Source organism: Sciurus vulgaris (genome assembly GCF_902686455.1).
Source record: "Sciurus vulgaris genome assembly, chromosome: 5".
NCBI lineage: Eukaryota > Metazoa > Chordata > Mammalia > Rodentia > Sciuridae > Sciurus > Sciurus vulgaris.
Genome location: NC_136465.1, coordinates 67,767,467 through 67,787,214, shown reverse-complemented (window position 1 = coordinate 67,787,214; position 19,748 = coordinate 67,767,467). Strand labels below are relative to the sequence as shown.

At 36.9% G+C, this 19,748-nt stretch overlaps 1 protein-coding gene and 1 long non-coding RNA gene across 16 annotated transcripts in view; one reads left to right on the top strand and one right to left on the bottom strand.

Moving 5' to 3' along the window:
- Window positions 1-19,748, bottom strand: part of ERC1 (ELKS/RAB6-interacting/CAST family member 1) — a 633,143-nt gene that overhangs the window by 37,677 nt on the left and 575,718 nt on the right. The gene's annotated exons all lie outside the window — the stretch shown is intronic.
- LOC306661383 lies at window positions 4,833-9,514 on the top strand. The gene is made up of 2 exons (XR_013763868.1): window positions 4,833-6,316; window positions 7,902-9,514. It is a non-coding gene; the product is annotated as an uncharacterized lncRNA (long non-coding RNA).

The following is a 19,748-nucleotide window of genomic DNA, read 5'->3' as shown; positions in this document are numbered from 1 at the left end:
AGTTTAAATATTCTGTCTCCCAAGTCAAATAAAATGACCCAAGACTAAAAGCTTACTAAAAGCTTAATTACTATTAAAATCTTGAGGGTTATAAAGAAAAACAGTTTCACATACTGCTGCACATTTATTCTGTCCCACCCACCACCACTCTGGGAGACAGGGCATGCTGGCCTAGGATACTAACACCTGACCTAGAGTTCTGTATGCAGGGGGTGGGGGAACTGAGCACAGGACCAGTTTGTTTTTTATAGAGATGCTATTCCCAATATGGAAAGTCTCCAGTTGCCTCAATTTTTCTTTTCACTTCTTTAGAGGTAGGTTTCAAAAATTTGCTAGTGAAAATTGCTCATCTGAAAGCTTGGACTACATATACTTCATATGTTCCTCCACCTCCTGGAATGGAAGAAAAATTTTGTCTCTGGAGAAGGTGCATGTTTTTCTTGGCCAAGAGATGTGATGAGAGAACTCATTACTAAATCTGCCTCATCCTGGCTTAGTTCCCCTCATTCATTTCAGAGGCTATCCAATATTCTTTTAAACAGTGACTGATAAATCCTTATATAACACCACACACCTGATTCACAGCCAAGGACTCTGAAATTCTCAGTTGTAACACTGGTTCTGTGCTTTTCTTAAATAACAAACCAGCTCTAAATTTATTTTCTATTCCTTTTACCCTCGATGAATAACTATTCTGTGGCCTCCCTTTGGGATCACATTAACTGACTGCTGACTTCTGCCCCAGAATTTCACTTGACAGGCCTTGTGCAATATTCTGGCCAGATATTTGGTAGTCAGTCACAGCCTGGGGTGTTCAGGAAGAGTTGAGCCCGGTCCTGCAACACAGCATACTGAAGTGCTAGAGCAGCATGCGCTTGAGGCATAGCAGCTGTCGGAGCTGCAAGCACTGCCAAAATGTTGGCCATTCTCAGAGTGTTCCCAGGGCTTCCAGGGCACAGCTTGCACCTGTTGCATGTCACCAGGCTGGCATTTTTTCAACAGGACACCTCTGATCCACCTCATGAATGAGGAGCTCAATAATCTTCAAGTCAACAGAAACAATGCCTGGTATTACTTCTACAGTGACACTGATTTCTCAGTGGACCCCACAGAAAACAGATCAGAGTTCAGAGTTTAGGCTTATAGAATATAAAACCTGGCTAGGCAAACCAGAGGAAAGTGAATCAATTCAACATTATTCTAATTTTTACATTTATACATACATGCATACATACTTCTATAAGGATAACAGCTAAACACTAAAGTACTACTGTAGAAAGCTCTTAGGCTCTCTAAGAGACCCCTAATCAGCAAGTGCAAGGCACCAGTTCTGCTGTGGAATTTCCTAGCTATGATAGGCATATCAACATAGTAGTCACAGAAGGAAAAGAGTGTCTCAATTAAGCAGAGGGTTTGGAGAGCGGGGAATTTACAGAGTTGTTTACAAATACCACCAACTTCTCAAAAAGTATTGTATTTTATTTTTGACAACTAATACACATTCACTGTAGAAAGTTTAAAACTTTACATATGTATACTTGGTACATCAGTGACGAAAGCATCTAGTCATGGTTTTGATACCACCACCCCCTATGACTGCAAGTAATACATCCCTATCTCATTTTCTTTCTTTTTTTCAGCTTGGCCTTCTCCATCTTCAGTGATACATTGACCCCCTCCCCCCAAATCACTTTTGAGATTTTTCACTGAGTTTGTGCAATTTATTTTAATTTTGTGTGTGTAGCTGCCAACGCAAAAAATGCCACATCTGGCCTGCACGGTTTAAAGAGCTGCTATCTTAGGTCATTACCATTTTGGATTTGAAAACTGGAATAAGTACCACTTAGGAAGGGGACAATGCAATAAATGGTCATAATGGAAAGATCATATTCCCTATGGTAAAATGAAATTTAGGACACTAGCTCACTACTGTTATCATGTGTGAAGATTTTCTTTAGGGGAGTGGGGGAGGGCAGTATGGGGATGAACTCAGGGGCACTCAACCACTGAGCCACATCTCCAGTCCTATTTTGTATTTTATTTAGAGACAGGGTCTCATTGAGTTGCTTAGCACCTTGCTATTCCTTTTTTTTTTTTTTTTTTTTGCAGTGCTGGGTATCGAACCCAGGGCCTTGTGCATGCAAGGCAAGCACTCTACCGACTGAGCTATCTCCCCAGCCCTAGAACCTTGCTATTCCTGAGGCTGACTTTCAACTCTTGATCCTCCTGCCTCAGCCTCTCGAGCTGCTGGGATTACAGGCATGCACCACTGAGCCTGACTCAGAGATGTTAATTTTTTAGGACCTTATTTTTTTTTTTTCTTTGAAATAACTCTTTAAAAATTTGTTCTAATTAGTTATACGTGACAGTAGAATGCATTTTGACATATCATACATAAATGGAGTATAACTTCTCATTCTTCTGGTTGTAGATGATGTCCATGATCAAAAAGGGATTTCAAACTGATTTAAATGTATGTGATTCTGAAGTGCTGATGAAATAAAAATGATTAAGATAGTATTTTTGCATACTGAAAATTTCAAGTCTAATTTAAAACTTAAAAAGTAACAATTTGAATTTTTTCCCCCAGGATGAAAAACTCATTCTATGCAATAGTCAGAATATTTGTCCTTTTTTTGCTCTGTCAAAGGAACATATTTAAAAAAAAAAAATTATAGAGCTTACTATCTTAAAAGTTTATTAAAATGCCAATTAGCACAGTCCCCAAATCTATCCATTAAAAAAAATGACTTTGGCCTCTCTGGAACATATTGACCATGTCAGTCATGTGGGAAAAGTCCTTATCTCTCCCTTTTCCCCTATCTAATTTGAGTAGCCCACTTAGAAAAGAAATTGCCATTCCCACAAGGTAGAATGCCACTGTTTAATCTCAACAGGGAAGAAGGACATTCGCCAAATAGAAAAAGGATGCCTGCTGGAATCTTTAAATTAACAGCTTTTGTACACATAAAACTTCAGTGCACTGGCAAAAAGTTCTACCAAAAATTACCAGGAATGTGGTCAGGTAAAATTGCTTTTATAGTCATGCAAAACTACTGTGTGTGTGTGTGTGTGTGTGTGTGTGTGTGTGTGTGTGTGTGTTCAGACCATGAAAAAAAATAAGTTAAAAATGAATCTGTCAAGATAACCTTCTGGGAAAAAAAGAAAAAAAAAAAAAAAAAAAAAAAAAAAAGGTAACCTTTGGTTATACCAAATATGCCAAAATGTCAATATTCCCAGTCCTATACTTCAAACAGCAAATTGTTAAGGAAATAAATGATAGAAAGTACTGAGGGCTTTGTTTCTTCTTACAAGAATCTGTTTGTATTAGATTCTCAAAGAGGTTTCATAGGTCAGTATTTGATGGCATATGGAGACAGGAGACAGTGGTCTGAAGGTGTTTACTCTAACCTTGTTCCCACTTGAATAAGGTTAGATGACTAATGGGCTCTGGGAAGACAGATGAGTCGCTCCTATATTCTTTGCTACAGAGTGTAACCAAAGAGTCTTCAGTATTTCAGTTCTGCAATCTATTTATGAGATCTGAACACACTTTCTCAGACCAATTGACTTTTCCATACTTGATGCAATGTACAGAACAAAAGGCCAGCTCCATCAGTCAACAAGACAGTCTGCTATTCTCTACTCTTTCTGTCAGATATTTACTCTAAGTATAGGTTAGTTGGTTGCAATACATTGTAGGAAGTCATTTTGAGAGGTATGGCATATACTCATCATAAAGGCTGACTGGATGAAGAGGTACTAAATACTATTTGGGATATTGATATTATTGCCCTCAGGGAATTAACATTTTATTGTTTGGAAGATACCACTTTTTAAAAAGCAACAAGTATTGATTACTCACTGTGGCAAATTACTTTTGTATCTACTATGATTCTTCTGTTGCTAGCTCACAGTACTGAATTGGCTACAAAATGTTTTGCTGTTTGTTTTATTTTACCTGCTGAAATCTTCAGAGGCAGGTCCACCTGCCAATATATTACCTATATAGTAATTAGTTTTAATTTCTTCTTGGGCTATCATTCCATTGTTGTTTCTCAATGTAGAGTGCATTAAGAAAGACCTGAAAATTACTAAATTTCCAGAAACATTATTGTTTTAAATGGCATTCTTTTCCAGAGGCCCCAGCAGAGAGCTAAACTCCAAAAAAGGAAAAAAAGGAGGAAAAGGAACAAAATTCATTAATCTTGCCTCAAAGTCCTTATTCCCCCACATTACTATATTTATCTTGTTCAATAACATACTTCAGAATCAGGAAAAGGAAAGACTGTGTAGTAAGCCTCTATGTAAAGGTTTGGAGCTGTGTGTTTAGCATTCTTTAAAAAATACAGTAAAACACTATAATATTTTCCTTATACTGATCAGATATACTACAAATCACAATGAATAAAACAAATAGTTCAGAAAGACATTCAGTAAATGCTTTGTATCATACCATATTCAGCTTAAATTGATAAGAATATTAAGAATAAGATGTAGTCCTATTCCATAAAATAACATAATTTTGGTGTTGGGTGCATATAATATTTAAATTATTTGAATGCTTTATTTTTGTTTTAACTTGAAAAAAAATTTTTTTGGTAATGGAGACTGAATGCAGGAGTGCTTTACCACTGAGCTACATCCCCAATCCAACTGTTGATTCATTTGTTCATTCATTCATTAATTATTTTTTTAATTAAAAAAATATATTTAGTTGTAGATGAACAACTGAGGATCAAACCCAGCACCTCATATGTGTGAGGCAAGCACTCCACCACTGAGCTACAATTCCAGCCTCATTCATTATTTTGAGACAGGGTATTGCTAAGTTGCTGAGGATGGCTTTGAACTTGGAATCCTCTTACCTCAATCTCCGGAATTGCTGGGATTATAGGCATTTGCCACCATGTCCACTTTAACTTGAATTTTGAATTTACTTCCAGGAACCCTCAAACTGCTAAATAAATCCCTTTGCCTTGATTGAGGTTTAATCTAATTTAGCCTTAATAAACATGCTTATGAAATTCAACAAGTTTTTATTCTTAATGACCTCTGGGACCCAACCTCTTAAACAAATAGCTTCCTTTTATAATTAACAGATATTCTAAATGTTATTGGTGTTATGGTCTTTATTTTGAATCCTACCAAATAAGAAAAAAAAAATAGGATAATTCTTTTTACTTCTTCTGCAAGAAACACAGTGGATGAAACATATCTAGCATGTCCACATGTAAGACAGTGGTCAAATTTCTATTAGTAGTAAGACAACTGCACCTAATATGTCTTTACAAAATACAACAATATAATATCTATTAAAAAAACCTTATTTTAATATTGAGAATGTAGAAATTTTCAGTAGCTTTAGATTAAGTTTGTGCTTTGCTGAAGGGATACCATAGCTGTTCTTTTTTAGAGGTAAGTCAATATACTTCTAACATTTCAGGAAACATTAAAAGTTAGCCTCGTTGAAGTTATAGGTAGGAAACTCCAGAGCTCCAAATCTTAACCTCTACTTCATACCTATTTTTCATGTGTATCTGGTTGACCCCCACAAACGAATTTTATAGACTATGATTGTTTCACATTTATCTTCAAAAACAAAAATAAAAATTCATGACAAAACAAATACTACCCCTCCCCAGAATATTAGTTACCTATACTATAAACATTTGCTAAGTACTTATCATTAGTTCTATATAAGCAGGACCCTTTCCTTAGCATCCCTTATAGAGGACTACTACTACTACCACCTGGTTAATTAATGAAGACTGTTTTTGAATCAGGGATTCACTAGGGCACAACTCTTTATCTATACAGAGAGTCAACAAGAGGAACTTGGTTACCATTAGGAATTTAGGCCCAAGGGTCACCTGGGTCACTAAGATGAATAAATATTCAACAGAAATATTACTAGCAACAGAAATACCTGGTTCTGAAAGTAAAAAGTCTCGTCAAAGGTTTCAGGTTTAAAGGGTTTTATGATTTGTTAAGGTGCACTATGAAAACTGCAAAACACTATAGATTTTGAAAAATGAAGAAATGCAGGACTCCTTTTTGAAAATACCAAGTGATCATCTCCTCTTAGTTTTACAGCTCAGAAATCTGTTGCCAATTTTCCTTTAAGGATGCATTACCACTCCAATAGATGTAAACTACATTGGCTCCTTCTCACAGTCTATAGGACTACAAAGAAGAGCCAAGTATGATTATCTATGAACTATAAGATTCAATAGCTTATTTGTACAAAGTCTCTCAAACAGAGGTGACTCTCTGGAGGACCCTCTTCTATGAGTAACACTTATTTCAAGGTCAGGTTAAGGGTGTGTATATGTGCATACATGTGTACACACAAGAGCAAAACAAAACAAAATGAAACAAAACAAGACACTCTCTATGTCTTGACTCAGATACACAGAAAAAAAAAATACTCTTTCCCAAACGCTGTACAGAGATAGCAAGCAGGGTTTAGAATAAAATGAATCTTGCATTCTCCATTCTAGAGCTGCTAATTGTACTCTGTCTATTCAATCTTTACTCTGTTCACATACATCCAACCCTATACCCAAATTAAATCTAAGGATGTGCTTGGAGTAGAATGCTGGGGCCAACCTAGTAGTGGGGGAAGGAAATCTGCTGAGCACATTTATATCCTTTATTCACATGCTTATAGAGGATATTAAGGCTGTAGGTAATCTGAAATAGTTGCTATAATATGTTGAAACTTATAACATAAATGAAAATAAAATCATTCACCAACAGGTAAGCTAACACATGTGCAAATGAAGATGGTGTAGATAAATGGGACATTAAGTGGAAAGAATGACCTATGAGGCACAGCAGTTACCACAAGCAAACCAAGCAAGGGCACACACAGTATGAAATCTGAAGGGAAGACCAGATGAGAAATAAGTTAGAAAACAAAAATCAAGAAGTCTAGAAAGCCCCCAACTCTGCTGTATTCAAAAATAACAGGAGTAGAAATGTGTTCCAAATTCTTCTTCTTTGCTGTTAAGAGTTAATAAAGATGAGGAAACATCTTCAGTTCAGTGCTTGGCTCACAGCTTGCCTCTCCACAATAAATCACTTATTGTGTTTTAATGAAAAATGGATGGAGGAGTTAAAATATTAGCATGTATATATGTTCTGAATGACTCCCCTGCTGTAAAGTTCCAGGGCTACATGCTGATGAATGAAAAATGAGAGGAAAAAATCTAGGCATGGGGAAAAAATAAGGCAAATGAGAGAAGAGAGGTTCACTTTTTTTGAGCAGGCAAGCCAAGTGAAGACTGATGCTGGGATTAAAAGGAATAATGAGGCAGGCAGCTGGCCACGGGCAAGGTAAGAGACTTTCACCTCCTTCATGCCTGTGCACATATTCAAGTGCCGAGACTGGTAACTCATACTCCGTTCTGACCCTTTGAGATCTAGTGCTCAATGCACCCGTTATAATTGTTTGCTGCAGTTGAGCACAACACTTCTTGGCATTATTATACACATCTGTTAGACAGAAGGATCTGAGACACTGCAAAATGCTTGTTGCCTGTTGAGGAAAGCACACTAACAACCTTATCACATTTCATTTTATTCCCTCTCTAATATACAAATGCACTTGGAGTGGAGGGGATTTGCAAGTAAAGTTGTCCAGAGTAAACAAAAGTAATCTCCTAACCTTGATAGTATCTCAGTAAACAAGTATGCAATATAACAAAGTATATGAATCTAGATTATGAAGACTACATCTATTGGCTCCTTCTCACAGTCTACAGGACTACAAAGAAGAGCCAAGTATGATTATCTATGAACTGTAAGACTTGATAGCTTATTTGTACAAAGTCTCTCAAACATAGGTGAGTCTCTGGAGGTCACTCTTCTATGAGTAACACTTATTTCAAAGTCAGGTTAAGGGCACATATGTGTGCATACATGTATACACACAAGAGTTGGAAGAGTAGACAGTTTGCCAATAGTCATGTTATTATTTCAATACCAGCATCAAATTAAGCACAACAGATGATGCAGATATTTAGAAGTTTACTGCTGAATGCTCATAGGCTATGGCCACTGCAGATACCTCTCTGTGTCTGATGCCTCTGGCAGGCAAGGTCATCACTTAATAGTACTGAACAAGAACTCAGTCAAGGAGAGTACAGTGGGAGGGGAAGAGAGTTTAGTTACCACCTGGAATCCAGGGGATGATATAAATGTATCTGTAGTTGTGAATAAATATCAGAAATAAGAATTTTTCTTTTTGGAGAACGGCAAGTTATATACAAGAGTTTCATCAGTTAATGCTAAAGTTGAACGAAGTTAGGAAATGAACTGTGATGGGTCAGAAACATTTGTGGTTTGATGTTTAAGCTGCATATGTGTATGCTTGAACTGGCAAGAGGGTGTGAGGATGAGATGGGAGAAAAGATCTGAGCAAAATGGCCCTGAGCCAGTATGTTCAGCTTTAGAGCCACAAGAACTCTGCACATCTGAGAGGATGAGATGTTTCTGAAATGAAGTGAGACAGAAGCTAATTGCAGGAAAGCCATTGGTACATACCCTGCCATCCCCACTCCAGAAGTTTTGCTTTGTTTCCATGTACTATTATTCTCTACCTTTTCTCTGCTATTTCCTCTCTCTCCTTCTGACCTGCCCACAGAGGAATCTTTATTTCTATGCCATTATACATGTCCCCCTAAAAAATCTCATACATCTGAGAAGATAAGAGAGATCTTGGTTGCCCTGACAGAGTTGTCCTTTCTGGATTTATGTCTGCTGCAGTCAATCAGGAAATCATATTTAAAAAGCAAAATCTTTCTGAAAATTTTATATGCCATGAACAACAATTTCCAGACATCAACCATTTCACCTTGGGAGTAATCCAGGCTTTGGGTGGAAAAAAAAATTTGGGAAAAATAAGCAACAAGAATTAGAAAGACTCTCTTCCCTATCAACTTCCTCTATTTGAGAATGAACCTTTCATGCAGTCATTCAGTCTCTCTCTGAAAATGTTTAAATTGTTTAGCATAATGCAAACACTGATGGACATCACCATTTCAAGTTAGTAGTCTTTGATGCTTAAAAAATTTATTATTTGAGCATATGACAAAAGAAAGTCGGCATAGTAAATACCAGAAATTCTAGAAATTTTGGTGATGTTATATTTTAAAGTGTATATCCAGGTGCCCTGATTCCCTCTGCCCCAACCACAGGCTCAATAAGTGTTGACTGAAGATCAATTCTTAAGAGCAATGGCAAGAGTGACATGGTTTCTTGAAATGTATAAGACAGAATGGGCAGAAAGAATAAACTCTACTGTCTGACAGAGTTCACAGATCCTCAGAAGAAAACTTCAGCAGAAGTGAAAAAATGGGTCATAGGCAGGTCATGCAAAAGAGAATCAGATATGGGGGTACACCCAAACTGAAGTGTGTGAAGCTACATGATCTAACAGAGTAACAAAGAGGAAACTAGACTCCTAGTTTAGCAGTAAAGTGACTTTATAGTAAAAAAGAAAAAGAAACAAACAATTTAAGTTTGTATAAAATCTTAAAGGATAGAGACCAAGTTTTTACACAGAGTACTTAATATATTATGAGTATTTACAAAATAGGAAACAAGATGAAAGAATAAAATAAACATCAACTCTAGAGATCAAAGGAGAAAAGGGACTAGAGAATGCAGAAATAACTTTTCCCTACCATGTTAAGCTGTCTTGCTAGGAGTTTTTTCTTGGTTCTCCTCCCAAGAAGTATCTTTTTTGGTTTCAAAGACTAACTGGAGGACTTGTTGTCTGCATGCTTTAAGCACTCTGCCCAAATATATGTAACATAATTTTGAGGGACTCTTCATTCAGAAGCTATAATCTTGTATGAGATGCTACTGCTGACAGGAAATAACCTTTCTTAGATTATCCACCAGGAGCAAAGCTTCTGCCCTTTTGCTCATTTAAGCAGTACGATCTCATGCCATTGGGTCTCATACACTTGTCATTTGTCTATCTAATAAACCATGCATACCTCATATCCCAGATATGCAGTATATCAAAGAATACTGCAAAGCCATTCTGAGGTTGACAACTTCTGAGTTTGGTGCTGTATATTCAATGTAACTGAAGTTTTCAGCTTCCCCTGATTTTAATAACATGCTCTATCTCAATGATCATATACTCTGTACATAATAACAAAACATCAGGTCACATGTTATTTAAAACACACGTGTGTGCACACGCACAGGAATGTGACCTGATTTGCTAGCATTAGGATCCCCTGAGCTGGAACTCCTATATCTGAGCATCTCTTGGAGCAATGACAATGTGAACCATCTAAGAAAGCACAGCTGATTGTCTGGTTCCTTGCTCTTTTCTATTCTCATGTCAGTTACTTTCATAAAATTTTGTATTAGCCTGGAGTTAAATTACTTAGGTGATGCTTTGTGTCTTATGATCTTGACAAAGAACTACTTCTATTTGAATATTTGTCTGGCAGCAGCTGCTGTGGTGTTTCAGCACCTTATAGTCCTATATTTAATGCATTTAATGTAGTCTCCATTCTTTTGAACCAGGGAAGGCTGTGTGGATGCTGTGGATATGGTCAGAAACATGACCCATTCAAACACTAGCCAGAAGCATGCAGGCCTTTGGCTGATGACATCATGTTAATCATTGGGTTTCCAGTTTCAGAGAATGTGGTAAAAAAGAGTGGTTTGCTTTTTTTTTTTTTTTTACCCAGAGGCTGCCCTTAACCAGAGAAAGATTTGTATCACTTATGTTGTGTGCTATGAAATCTTATGCACTCTGTGAAGCAGTACAGAACCCCTGAGGAACACAGTGGTTAAAAGCAGAGGCTCTGGAGACAGACTGTCTGGCTTGATTCTAGAGTCTACCACATTGCAACTAGGAGACCTACAACAGGATACTCTAGTAACAGTGTACCTTAAAGAGTTGTCATAATCCAAGTTCCTGTCACACAGAAACTTTCTTCAGTAATCAACTATTCTTTTCATGCATCTGTTTCACCATCTTTAAAATGGGTATAACAATGCCTAACTTTGTGAAGAACTGAGTACATGTAATAACTCTACCTGTCATGCTGACCCTGAGGACATCAACCTCACAGTTTGTTCTTGGCCTCACCAAGGATTGTGGATAGCTAAGTAAGGAACGTAAAGTGCTGAGCACAACAAATTAAGAGAATAAAATAGACCAGGAGTTGGCAAATCACAATTTCCATGGACCACTGTCTGTTTTTTTGTATGGTCCATGAACTAGAAAGGGATTTTTACATTTTGAAGGGATTGAAAGAAAAAAAGAATTACATTTTATGATGCACAAAAATTACACAAAAATCAAATTTCAGTGTCCCTCAAAATTTTATTAGATCATAGTCATGTTCATGTGTTTACTTATTGTCTCTGGCTGTTTTTCATACTACAACAGAGCAGCTGAATATATTGCCAGAGAGTGAAGTGTTTGCATAAAACATAAAACATTTACTCTCTGGACCTTTAAAATATTTTTGCTAATCCCTGCAACGGACCAATCCCAGACAACAATCAGAAACTCTAATTTTAAAGAGGAAATTCTTTAAAATTTCTTATAGATTTGTTAAAAAAATAAATAATAATTACAGTGTTTAAAATATGTAATCATAATGAACATTACTGATATCGACAGTAATAACACAAACTAAAACACTGGTTAAATGGAAATTTAGATTTGGCAAAAGGCATAGAAATAAAACTGATAGTTACAGAAAGTTATAATTAGTAAAATCTCATGGCCAGGAAAATTCTGATAAATAAAATTATGATATATAATTTAAATTTGAAAAAATTGATACTGATTAAAATGATTATGTAAAATAAGAAAACTAGAAAAGCTGGATATTTTAAGCCACATAAATGGAAAGTGGATCAAGAAATTAAACTGAACTGACTTAACAGTTCCAGAAAATACCCCATGCAAATTCTTTGATATTGGTATAACCTGAATTAAATATTGGTAAATCTGTTAAATGTTTCCATGGAGTCAAACACTCAAGGTTAAATACATTTAAAACACTCACTGGTTTAATCCTGTATTCATTCTGAGTATAAGACATAGAGATGGAAGACATTTTAGAGCTCATTTAGGTCAGCTACTTTTGAAATGAAAAATCCAAGGTTTTGAGAAGTAACTTGACCTCTAAAGATGGCTGGGAGCTAAGTTTAGTCAGTGTCAGGGGATCACTGTTTGATGATTCCCACCCTAACCAATTACAGAATATGCAGTCTTTGTTTCATTGCTTTTACCTGAATAGTTTCTGTGTGCAAGTTAACTTTCTGAACTGTAAATGGGGTTTTAGTTTGCTCTATTTCCTCCCTCCCTCCCTCCCTCCCTCCCTCTCTTCCTTCCTTCCTTCCTTCTTCCCTCCCTCCCTCCCTCCCTTCCTTCCTTCCTTCCTTCCTTCCTTTCCCTCCCTCCCTCCCTCCCTCCCTCCCTCCCTCCCTCCCTCCCTCCCTCCCTCCCTCCCTCCCTCCCTCCCTCCCTTCCTTCCTTCCTTCCTTCCTTCCTTCCTTCCTTCCTTCCTTCCTTCCTTTCCTCTTCCCCTCTTTCTTTTTGCAGTACTAGGCATTGCACCTGGGGGCACTTCACTGAGCTATACTCCAGCCCTATTTTTATTTTTCATTTGAGACAAGGTCTTGCTAAGTTGTCCCAGGCTTGTGATCCTCCTGCCTCTGCCTCCCAAGCTGCTGGGATTACAGGTGTGTACCACAGCTACTTTCTAAATCATGAAAGACTGGAAACAATTTGGGACATTTCTTAGAAGAACCAAATCTTCTTGGTAATGAATATATTCCCACTTTTCAAATGCTTCAATCATTGCACCTACTCAGGCCCTTAGCGTCACTCTCCAGGATAATGCAGGATACTTGTAACTGCTCTTCCTATTTCTAGCATTTACCCTCCTGTCCTTCCTCCACAGACTGCAGGCAGCTTACTAGCTGCTGAATGTACCAGCCTTAGGGCTTGTTTCTTCCTCTCTGACACCCTGTGATGATTTAAAAATAAGCCCACAGATTATATGACATTCCTCCCTTCAAAAAGTGGCACCTAAGCTCCCCTGCTCCATTAAATGTAGGACAGTTTTAGTGACTCACTTCTATGTAATAGAGCACAGTAGAAGTAATTTTTGATTCTATTGTTATAAAAGAGAATGTGAGCTGAGGCCTGGCCCAGCCACCAGGCCTGCCCCCTCGAGGCTTGCACCCCAGCCTGCCCCAGCCCACAGTCTAGCACCAGCACTGCAGCTGACCATCTGTCAACACATGGGGTCACCTCTGTTTGCTAGCATGGATCATTCCTGACCTGGAGGCCACCATCCAGAGTGGGACAGCACCTTTCTTGGGACACTGCATTATCAAGTTCCTTTCAGGCATCAGACTACTGAAGACTAGGAGGTTTGAACAGTATAGTTTTATTGTAGAATTTTGTTTATTATTATTAGTAGTATGATTATTCCTATTATACCTACTATTATTCCTACTTTTTTCTTTTATTAATATTTTTCTCACTCTATTTTCCTCTTATCTATCTGTTTCTTTGGGGACTCTTTCTCCCTTTTCTCATGCTAACAACCTATTTCTTTTAATTCTGCTTTCACTATTCCTAGGACAAAGTACCTCTATAGACTCACTTCTTATCTCATTAATGTTATATCCTACACTCCTCCCCATCTTCTTTGTCCACCATTAGAAATTGTGGTCCTTACTGCAAACCTATTGGTTATGCTGCAGATAATAAATGAACCCATCATCTCTGTTTATTAAGACAATATGGTTAATATCTTAATTATTTGGGTTAAGGATACATATTGTTTATACGTTGTGCTGCTAATATTGATCTCTCACTTCGAGGTGAGGTATCAGAAACCTGCAGGGACATTATAAGTCTATGGGGGGAAACTGCAATACCTCCAATTTGCACTGCTAGAGGGGAAGATACACAAACAATATAAGAAAACAAGGGAAGAAAGTGTCCCAAACAAACCTAGATGCTATATCAATAGAATCCAATGACAGCATGGCAGAAGAAATATCAGAAAGGGAGTTCAGAATGTACATTATCAGAATGATCCGAGAAGCAAATGATGAGATAAGAGAGCAAATGCAGGCAATGAATGATTGCACCAATAAACAGTTAATAGAGCAAATGCAGGAAGCAAAAGGTTACTTCAAAAGAGATAAGGGATTCTGAAAAAAACCAAACAGAAATCCTGGAAATAAAGGGAAACAATAAACCAAATAAAAAACTCAATAGAAAGCATAACCAACAGGCTAGACCACTTGGAAGACAGAACCTCAGACAATGAAGACAAAATATTTAATTTTGAAAACAAAGTTGACCAAACAGAGAAGATGGTAAGAAATCATGAACAGAACCTCCAAGAGTTATGGGATATCATGAAAAGACCAAATTTAAGAATCATTGGAATTGAGGAAGGCACAGAGATACAAACCAAAGGAATGAACAATCTATTCAATGAAATAATATCAGAAATTTTCCCAAACCTGAAGAATGAAATTGAAAATCAACTACAAGAGGCTTCACCAAAATGCACAAAATTACAACAGATCCATGCCAAGGCACGTTATAATGAAAATGTCTAACATACAAATAAAGATAGGATTTTAAAGGCTGCGGGAGAAAAGCATTAGATTACATATAGGGGGAAACCAATATGAACATCAGCAGATTTCTCAGCCCAGATCCTAAAAGCTAGAAGGGCCTGGAACAACATATTTCAAGCTCTGAAAGAACATGGTTGCCAACCAAGAATCCTATACCCAGCAAAACTAACCTTCAGATTTGAAGACAAAATAAAATCCTTCCATGATAAACAAAAGTTACAAAAGTTAAAATAATTTACAAATAGAAAGCCTGTGCTATAGAACATTCTCAGCAAAATATTCCATGAGGAGGAAATGAAAAATAATGTAGGTCAGCAAAGGGAGGAACTATCCTATAGGAAAAGCCAATCAAAGGAAAAGCAAATAAAGTTAAAAACCAAAAATAAGCTAAAATAACTGGGAATACAAATCATACCTCAGTAATAACCCCAAATGTTAATGGCCTAAACCAATCAATCAAAAGACATACACTGGCAGATTGGATTAAAAAAGAAAGACCTACCATATGATGCCTTCAAGAGACTCATCTCATAGAAAAAGATACCCACAGACTAAAGGTCAAAGGATGGGAAAAAACATACAACGCACACAAACTCAGTAAAAAAGTGGGGGTTTCCATCCTCATATCAGATAAAGTGGACTTCAAACCAAAGAAGGACATTTCATACTGCTTAAGGGAAACATACATCAGGAAGACATTAATAATCATAAGTATTTATGCCCCAAACAATAGCGCATCCGTGTACGTTAAATCCTTCTCAATTCCAGGAACCAAACAACCAAAACACAATAATACTAGGTGACTTTAACACACCACTCTCACCATTAGACAAATCTTCCAAACAAATATTGAACAAAGAGACCACAGAACTCAATAACATGATCAAAACTTTAGACTTAATGGAGGCTGGGGAGATAGCTCAGTTGGTAGAGTGCTTGCCTTGCAAGCATGAGGCCCTGGGTTCGATCCCCAGCACCAAAAAAAAAAAAACAAAAAACAAAACAACTTTAGACTTAACGAACATATGTAGAATATTCCATCCATCAACGAGTGAATATACTTCCTTCTCGACAGCACGTGGATCCTTCTCTAAAGTAGACCATATGTTATGCCACACAGCTACTCTTAGCAAATACAAAGAAACAGAGATACTACCTTGTATTCTATCAGATCATAATGGAATAAAATTAGAAATCAATGATAAAATAAAAACAGAAACTACTCTAACACCTGTACACTAAATAATATTCTATAGAATGATGCATGGATAACAGAAGACATCGGGGGGAGATAAAAACAATTTCTTAGTGGGGGCTGGGGGTATAGCTCAGTTTGTAGAGTGCTTGCCTAGCATGCAAAAGGCCCTGGGTTCAATTCCCAGCACCACAAAAAAAAAAAAAAAAAAAAAAAAAAAATCTTAGAGGTAAAGGAGATCAAGGATACAACATATCAAAATCTCTGGGATGCTATGAAAGCAGTACTAAGAGGAAAATTAATTGCATGGAATGCATTCAATAAAAGAAGAAAAAGTCAACAAATAAATGACCTAACATTACATCTCAAAGCTCTAGAAAAAGAAGAGATCAACACCAAAAGTAGTAGAAGACAGGAAATAATTAAAATCAGAGATGAAATCAATGAAATTGAAACAAAAGAAACAATTCAAAAAATTGACAAAACAAAAAGTTGGTTATTTGAAAAAATAAACAAAATTGATAAACCCTTAGCCACACTAACAAAGACAAGGAGAGAGAAAACTCAAATTACTAAAATTTGTGACGAAAAAGGAAATATCATGACAGACACTACTGAAGTACAAAATATAATTAGAAGCTATTTTGAAAATCTATACTCCAACAAAATGATCTCAAAGACATCGACAGGTTTCTAGAGACATATGATCCACCCAAATTGAATCTGGAGGGCATACACAATTTAAATAGATCAATTTTAAGCAGTGAAATAGATGAAGTCATCAAAAGCCTACTAACCAACAAAAGTCTGGGACCAGAAGGATTCTCAGCTGAGTTCTACAAGACCTTCAAAGAAGAATTCATTCCAATACTCCTCAAAGTATTCCATAGAATAGAAGAGAAGGGAACCCTTTCAAACTTATTCTATGAAGCTAATATCACCCCGATACCAAAATCAGACAAAGACACATTGAGGAAAGAAAACTTCAAACCAATATCCCTAATGAACATAGATGCAAAAATTCTTAACAAAATTTTAGCAAATCGCATACAAAAACATTTTAAAAAGATAGTGCACCATGATCAAGTGGGTTTCACCCAGGGATGCAAGGTTGGTTCAACATCCAGAAATCAATAAATGTAATTCACCACATCAACAGGATTAAAATTAAGAATCACATGATTATTCCAATAGATGCAGAAAAAACATTTGCTAAAATACAGCACCCCTTAATGCTCAAAACACTAGAAAAAATAGGGATAGTAGGAACATACCTAAACACTGTAAAGGCTATCTATGCTAAGCCTGTGGCCAACATCATTCTAAATGGAGAAAAACTGAAAGCATTCTCCCTAAAAACTGGAACAAGGTAGGGATGCCCTCTTTCACCACTTCTATTCAACATCATCCTTGAAACTCTAGAGCAATTAGACAGACCAAAGAAATTAAAGGGATATAAATAGGAAATGGAGAACTCAAACTATCACTATTTGCTGATGACATGATTTTATATTTAGAGGAGCTGAAAAATTCCACCAGAACACTTCTAGAACTCATAAATGAATTCAGGATAAAGTAGCAGGATAGAAAACCAACATGCATAAATCTAATGCATTTTTACTCATAAGTGATGAACCCTCTGAAAGAGAAATTAGGAAAACTACCCCATTCACAACAGCCTCAAAACAAACAAACAAACAAACAAACAAACAAAAAACCTTGGGAATCACTATAACAAAAGAGGTGAGAGACCTCTACAAAGAGAACTACAGAACACTAAAGAAAGAAATTAAAGAAAATCTTAGAAGATGGAAAGATCTCCCATGCTCTTGGATAGGCAATTAATATTGTCAAAATGGTCATACTACAAAAAGTGCTATACAGATTCAATGCAATTCCAATTAAAATCCCAATGACGTATCTCATAGACACAGAAAAAGCAATCATGAAATTCATTTGGAAGAATAAGAGACAAGAATAGCTAAAGCAATCCTTAGCAGGAAGAGCAAAGCAGCTGGTATCACAAAACCAGACCTCCAACTATACTACAGAGCAACAGTAACAAAAACAGAATGGTATTGGCACCAGAATAGACCAATGGTACAGAATAGAGGATACAGAGACAAACCCACATAAATACAGTTATGTCTCATACTAGACAAAGGTGCCAAAAGCATGCAATGGAGGAAAGATAGCCTGTTCAACAAATGGTGCTGGGAAAACTGGAAATCCATATGCAGCAAAATGAAACTAAACCTCTCTCTCTCACCCTGCACAAAACTCAACTCAAAATGGATGAAGGACCTAGGAATTAGACCAGAGACCCTGCACCTAATAGAAGAAAGAGTAGGTCCAAATCTTCATCATGTCGGCTTAGGACCAGACTTCCTTAACACGACTCCCAAAGCACAAGAAATAAAAGCAGGAATCGATAATTGGGATAGATTCAAATTAAAAAGCTTTTTCTCAGCAAAGGCAACAATCAACAATGTGAAGTGAGAGCTTACAGAGTGGGAGAAAATCTTTGCCACACATACTTCAGATAGAGCACTAATCCAGAACCTATAAAGAACTCAAAAAACTTTACACCAAGAATACAAATAACCCAATCAATAAATGGGCTAAGGAAATGAGCAGACACTTCACAGAAGACGATCTACAAGCAATCAACAGATATATGAAGAAATGTTCAACGTCTAGAGTAATAAGAGAAATACAAATCAAAACTACCCTAAGATTTCATCTCACCCCAATTAGAATGTCTATTATCAAAAATACAAGCAACAACAGGTGTTGGTGAGGATGTGGGAAAAAGGTACACTCGTACATTGCTGGTGAGGTTGCAAACTGGTGCAGCCACTCTGGAAAGCAGTATGGAGATTCCTTAGAAAACTTGGAATGGAGCCACCATTTGACCCAGCTATCCTTCTTCTGGGTTTATACCCAAAAGACTTAAAATCAGCATACTACAGTGATACAGCCACATCAATGTTTACAGCAGCTCAATTCACAATAGCTAGATTGTGGAACCAACCTAGATGCCCTTCAATAGATGAATGGATAAAGAAACTGTGATACACACACACACACAATGGAATATTATTCAGTCACAAAGAAGAATAAAATTATGGCATTTGCAGGTAAATGTATGAAGCTGGAGAATAAGCATGCTAAGTGAAATAAGCCAATTCCAAAAAAACCAAAGGCCAAATGATTTCTCTGATAAGTAGATAGTGATACATAATGGGGTGGGGGAGGTAAGGGAAGAATGGAAGAAGGATGGCTTTTATAGAGGGAAATGAGGGGTGGGAAAGAAAGATAAAAAAATGAGGCAAACATCATTACCCTATGTACACGTATGATTATGCAAATGGTATGACTCTACTTCGTGTACAACCAGAGAAACGATAGTTGTATCCCATTTGTGTACAATGAATCAAAATTAAAAAAAAAAAAAAGAAAAAGAAAAGAGAGAGAGAGAGAGAGAGAGAGAGAGAGAGAGAGAGAGAGAGAGAGAGAGAGAGAGAGAGAGAGAGAGAGAGTATTTTCCTCCTTGCCCTGATCTCTTGGATCACTAATTTTGGGTCATCACATCATAAAGACGCTCTAGTAACCCTATGGAGAATTTCAAATGGAGAGGAACTGAAGGTTCTTGCCAAAGCCCAGAATGAATTATGAGTAAACTAAGCATCTTGGAATTGAATGCTCCATCTTCAGTCAAGGTTTTGGATAAATACAGTCTGAAATGACATCCTGACTACAACCTGAGGAAAGATCGATGGACCCAGCCAAGTTACTCCTGAATTCTTGATCTACAGAAACCATTGAGATGATAAATGTTTAGTGTTGTTTTATGTTGCCAAGTTTTGGTGTAATGTTATATGGCAACAGA